This window comes from Suricata suricatta, chromosome 2, assembly GCF_006229205.1.
Source record: "Suricata suricatta isolate VVHF042 chromosome 2, meerkat_22Aug2017_6uvM2_HiC, whole genome shotgun sequence".
In the NCBI taxonomy this organism is placed as follows: domain Eukaryota; kingdom Metazoa; phylum Chordata; class Mammalia; order Carnivora; family Herpestidae; genus Suricata; species Suricata suricatta.
In genome coordinates, this window is record NC_043701.1 from 107943097 (window position 1) to 107949310 (window position 6214).

The 6214-nt window shown below is 47.1% G+C and overlaps 1 non-coding gene across 1 annotated transcript; it reads right to left on the reverse strand.

The window, feature by feature from the left end:
• Positions 1-2206: 2206 nt before the first annotated feature.
• TRNAI-UAU lies at positions 2207-2279 on the reverse strand. Its single transcript has one exon. It is a non-coding gene; the product is annotated as a tRNA-Ile (tRNA).
• Positions 2280-6214: the final 3935 nt, after the last annotated feature.

Genomic DNA, 6214 nt, shown 5'->3' on the forward strand with positions numbered 1-6214 from the left:
TAACAACATTTGATACGAGGCCTCCGAAGGATTTGGCTGGGGTCATGTTACCAAATTCTTGACTCGGGGACTGTAAATGAGAACTCCTCTTTCTTTTTTTTTTTTTTCCAGTCAGGCTATTTTTCCCCTGTTTCTTTTTTTTTTTTCTCGAGATGTTGGGAGAACCCCAACCAAGGAATCAGTGCTTAATGGGTCATGGGGTATAAATAGTAGGGTTGAGACCATAACACAAGGCCCTTTGTACTCTCATGCAACTAAACCTAAAAAAAAAAACGCTTCCAAACAGACCAGTTAACATACCAGCATGGGGCTGGGGGGGGGGGGGAGTGTGGCATTGCTGACCACAGGCGACATTCTATATTTGTCCACTCCAGATTCCACTACTGACGTCTATTTCCAGCCTCGCCATGTACACAGGATACCCTATTCATGAAATAGGAACTCAAAAAAAAAAATCATTCTGTACATATTTTTGTGCTGCTAATAGTTCATAAACATAAACTAAACAACTAAAGTCAGCACCGAAACAGGAATCCCAAGCTTTGTAAAGATCTTTTTACCTGTCAATGGGCAGCAAGCTCTTCTCCGCCATAAAACGGGGACGAATGTACCTGTTCAGTAAAAGCTGGCTCGAAATAACGTGTGGTACAGTGTGGAAGATTAGGAGGTGGAATCTGGGGGCTTCCTTGCTGTGAGGCACTCTTTAAATATGAGCTATTATCCTAATTAAGCTAAATTTCCATCATGGGGTCAGTTCTTTGAGGAAGTTAAATGGGATGATCCAAAGGATCTATTAATTTGCTACCAGTCATTGTATTTAGGGACCCCGAGGGATCCTGAAAATGGATTAATTATGACAGGCCTGACGGTATATTTCTGGGCGATTATGGTATTATAAGGGATGCCAATTTTCATGTGACAGGGAAATTCATAGACTCTAACACAAGTCCTATTATAACCGTAGAAGGGACCAGGCTGAGGGACATGTGACTTAGCAGCTGACAAGTGCAATAATTCTCAGAATTTTGTGGCTCAGAATGTGTGCTGGCTACTAAGAACTGGGATTTTAGCAATGGAAAGTTCACACGGCAAGGCTACTGGGCAGAAACTCGAATTCTGGGTTCTGGAATGTGCCCTGGGCACTCGGGGCTGGGCCAAGCTTCTGGCCATTCAGCATCCTATGTTTAAATTCTGAGCCCATCAGCAAAATAATAATAATAATAATAACAATAATAATAAATCCTCTGTGGCAAAGAGCCTCCTTCTTTTGCGGGCTCTCCTACAGGACTTCTTGGGCACCTCTGGGATCTGTGATCTCGCCTCCCCATCTTCTGGTGGGTGGTATGTGGGACAGGGTGGGAGGTAACATTTCCGTTCAGGTGTTCGGCTTAACCAGAAAATTAGCAGGAGAACAAACCAGTGGGAGGGCGAAGTGGGGTTCAGGCTGCACTGTGGAGCTACCTCGGAGGTGAGTCCACCTGTTAATGCGGGTTAGGATTTCAGGAGCTGGGATTGGAGCTGTGTTTCGGAGAGAAGGGAAGAGGGTACACACAGCTCACACAGAACACAGAACACTCTGGGACCGAGGGCCGCGTGTTGAGTGCCTACCAGGCTGCAGACCCAGTACTAAGCATTTTCCATAATCATCTCATCCCGTGTGCACAAACTCCCTGTGGGGCCAGTGCTATGCGTATGCTCCGTCTACACACAGGGAGAACCTCGGAAAGGAGCACACAGCTAATAGCCACGTAGAGGCAGAATTGGAATCCAGACTCTCTGATGTCAAAACCCAGGCTGTTCATGACTCGCCTGACGCCTTACTCTCCCCGTGCCTCACGTTCTAAGCACGATGCATCTAGAAGTCAGGATGCCTCAGGGGTGAAGTCAGAGGAGCGTCAGGGAAAAGAGGTCACAGTGCCTTACGGCCCCCAGGATTGGCCTTGGAAGGGAGGGCTCTGGCCCCCCTCCCCGCTGTGAGTGCCGGTGGCCCTGCTAGACAGAGACCAGGATCATCTGGGCCTGGAGCTGGGGACCTTCGAGGTAAGATTTCAGCTGCTGTCTGTGCCATACATGATGAAAAGAAAACCTGCACTTCAGGACATTTGCACACACCCACGAAATCGCATTCAAAAGGATCTTGATTGGTAAAGATGAAAATGAGTCTGTTTTCATCCTCCAACTTTAAATGCAAACTAAGACAAACTTCCGGTTCCACTGGGAATCAAACCCGGGACCCTCTGTGTATAAGGCAGATGTACTAACCACTACACCATGGAACCTGAAGACTTTGCTATTCATTCAAAAAGGATGTGCAATAGTCGCCCATTTCTGTGTTTTCACTTTTCCTAGTTTATGGCCTGCAGTCAATCAATTGGGAAGTAAATGAGCCCCCTGACACACCCCAGGTCCCTCACCTTACTTCATCTCACCTCCTTGCAAGAAGTACAGTAAGGTGTTTTGAGAAAGAGATCACCTTCACGTAACTTTTATTACACCAAATGCTTATAGTTATTCAATTGGATTATTGTTATTGCTGCTCATCTCTTACCATGCCTAATTTATAAAGGACATATGTATTTATCACAGGGATGTACGGGTAGGAGGAAACAGCACAGACGGGGTTGGGTACTGTCGCCAGTTTCCAGGATCCACTGGGGGTCTGGGAACACATCCCAGTGCCTAACCTGGGGACTGTCATACTCTGTCTTAGCCTCCCAGGACCTCCACTGGTTAACCTCCTCAACCTACTGTGACTACAGCCCTAGACTCTTAAATGCTGAACTCTGAGACACAAACTTCTCACCCTAAATCATGCCACCCTCTGCTCCTGCCAAGCATTTCTGAAGGAAGGTCAGTGCTCTGAAATCTTTATGCCCTTCAATGCCAGTTCAATACAGCGCCCCCAGTAAATACCCGAGGAGGCTATTTCGGATGCTTCGTCAGATTGCTTGCTTGTATTTTCTGATCCCCAGATCTGCTTATTTCTGCCTTCCCTGGGAGACAGGACCACCCCCCTCCACATACACACACACCCTGCGCCACGAGAGCTTGGACCCTGCACGGTGCGTGGTGCACCTGTGGGTGGTGCTCCCTAAACGAGGCCACACCGGCCGTGAGAGCCCAGGAGCGGTGTCTGGGCAGCACAGATGCCAGCACGGCCCCCCGGGGGTGGGGGAATGATGGAGCGTATCTCCCCAGCACCCAGAATTCTGTGCCCCACTGTGCCCAGCCCTACTGGCACTCCTGCAGCTGGCCGGCTTCCGGTAGCAGGTGTTTTTGCATCACCTCCCGCCATCCGTGCCTCCCCCTGGGGGCCCGGGGATGACCGGGCAGTTCTGATTCTCGCCCGGAGGCACATCCCAGCTGCATGTCAAGTCATCCTTAGTCTTCTTATCTAGGCATGTGTCATCTTCTCCGAAGTCCCAGTCCTGCTCCAGTTTGCGGAAATGAGGCATATTCGCAGCCGTGGAGTCATCTTCCACACCCTCTTCTCACCCCTGCCTGAAATCGGATCAGCCTCCAAGCCTTATCAACAACCTCTTTGAGATGCCCTTCCTGGAGCTCTGCTGCGGCATCCTGGACCAGGTGGGCGGAAGGGGAGCAGCAAAGGCCTGTCAGCAAAGTGGTTCTTCCTTCATTCCCCACCAGGCTCAGGGCTGGGCCGGCTTCCTCACCTGGCGCCAGCCTTGGGACCGCCCTGTGCTTGAGTTTCCGAGCCCTTGGAGGGCCTTCCTCCCACCACTTGGTCAAACAGCATTCCCCACCCGCCCCCCATAATTCAGCATCCTGGAGTTACATAAGCCACAGATTTTTCTTCTCGATCCCCAAACACACGATGCTAATTTCTGCTCTGCCCGACTTCTTCTGGCCTCCCCTGTGCTCTGCCTCCTCTTAGGCCTTTCTGGTGTCCGTCTGCTGTGGGAACCCTTCCTTGTCACTTCCACCCCTGCTTGGCCCAACTGCCTTCTTTGAACGGCGCCCCCAGTGTGGATGTGTCCATGAATTTCGCTTGAAATTTCCAAATAGAGTCTAAGTTCTTGGAGAACAGGGTCTGAATCTTACTTATGTTGTGTTTCTCATGGTACAGTGGGAGGTCCTTATAACTTACAGAAGCTGGTGCTTGCTGAGAAAAATTAGGAAAGCACTAATTAACAAACAGTTGACAGGTGTTATTGGGGGGAGCAAGGTCTTGCAGTGGGATTTTGTTTGCATTGGTTGCTGCTGCTTCAACTTTCATGTCCACCTTTTCTTTCTCCTCCTCTTTCCCCTTTTCCTCCATACTCATCAATTTTCTGTCCCGAGGGCCAGTCCTTTTTCTGTAGGCTGTGAGATTGCTAGATCTTAAAAAAAAAATTAACAATCTAAAATCCATAGGGCTTCAATGTATAGGATGCATATGATAATTGTTTGTCAAATGAATTAACTCATGAAACTTCTGGTATCTAGAGGCGCCTGGGTGGCTCAGTAGGTTGAGCATCCAGCTCTTGATCTCAGCTCAGATCATGATCTCAGTTTGTGAGATTCAAGCCCTGAATTCAGTGCAGAGCCTGCTTGGGGCTCGGGATCCTCTCTCTGTCCCTCTCTCTGCCCGCCCCCTGCTCACTCATAAACATTCTCTCTTCCTCTCTCTCTCTCAAAATAAACTTTAAAAAAAGAAAAGAAAAGAAACTTCTGGTATCCAGAATCCATAAAATCCCCTGGTACTGAAGCCAAATACCTCCTTCTTTGTTCTAATGCATGTAAGAACACATGTTCTTAACACAGCCTTGCAAAGTTTTAGTCTTAAGGTGCTTTATCTATTGCTATTTTTATTCTGTTTTCTCCTCTTCCACCTCTATTCTGTCCTATTCAATTTTCTAGTGTCTTCTTAAAAGTGATTATCTGGCTTTTAAAACACCCTCTTATGAAATAAAGTTCCATAATTGTGAATTATAATTGTTGGACATTATCATATTTGCTATAGCAAGAGGCAATCCACTGAGATTAATCAGTGGGAAATGTGCAATTTAGGAAATGACCTCTGTATATCCTAGGAAAAAAAAATTTAACCAATTAGATGGTTTGTTCATTAGTTCTTAGAATCTCCAAAGGTGATTATATGGATTTCTAAAAATCACCTTGCCTTCCGACTGAAGCAGCAGAGTCAGTCAAGATATGTGTGGTCATTGATATTCCCCTAGTGCGTTCTGTGTGGACTTCGAACACCACCCTCCACCTATACAGGGCTTGTCAGAGGAAGATAAATAATAATGTCACACGCCGGGACCCTGCACATTGTTGGATCATCCCGCCACGTGCCGATAGCAGTACCCCTTGAGCAAACCCAGGTAGAAATCTGGAAGAGGAAATGAGAACTGTTCCACACACTACGTGGCTCCCTGCACAGATGGTATGCATTTTAAAGCTAATAATTTATGTTTTCTTTGTGATGGCAATTCCATATTTTATTCAGCATAGCAATCACCCCAATTGATTCATAAAAGCAAAACTGCCTAATCAATGGACTAGAAATACAGTCGCTGTGAATATAAATTCTTTCCTCTTCTAATGATTTAAGCTAATCATTTCAGCTCCTCTGGCTCGTTTTCCTGATTAAACCAGGAGAATAAAGACAACAGGGACATGTGACTCCTACATTAGCAAACTAAGCATGAAGAATGAGAATAAACCAGTGGGTGAGCAAAGGGTTGGGTGGGATTTGTAGAATCCATTCTATGGCATAGCCTAATATTCCATGTACTGCTAGCTCCCCCCTCCCAAAGTGTTACCCTTAAATGCTATAAACCAGTGGTAAAAAGAAGATAGGATTTAGGGTTAGAAGGTCTGGATTTAAATGGAGGCTTCACCGAGTAACTTTCAGCAAGGTTCGACTTTTCTGATGCTTTTGTTTCAAAGGCCTGAGAGAAGCTATAGGCTTTGTAAATCACACAGCACTGGGTTAGCGTTCAGCGGAAATTTTTGGTTTTTTTTCTGCACAACTTAGAATTCTGTGCCTGTTTACGTAGCAATGTCCTTGTTTAATTCCAGCAACGTTTGGCCCCCAGCATGTGTCTCCCTAGCCCAGAATGATCCCCAGGCACAATTCTGCTGAGTTTTTCTTCTGAAGGCCCAGGTCCGACTGGCGGTCTGCTGGTTCGGTCAGCACACCATGGGCACGTGGAAGACTCTCGTCGCCGGTGATGGATGGGAATGAAAAGTGCACAGGACCAAGCCG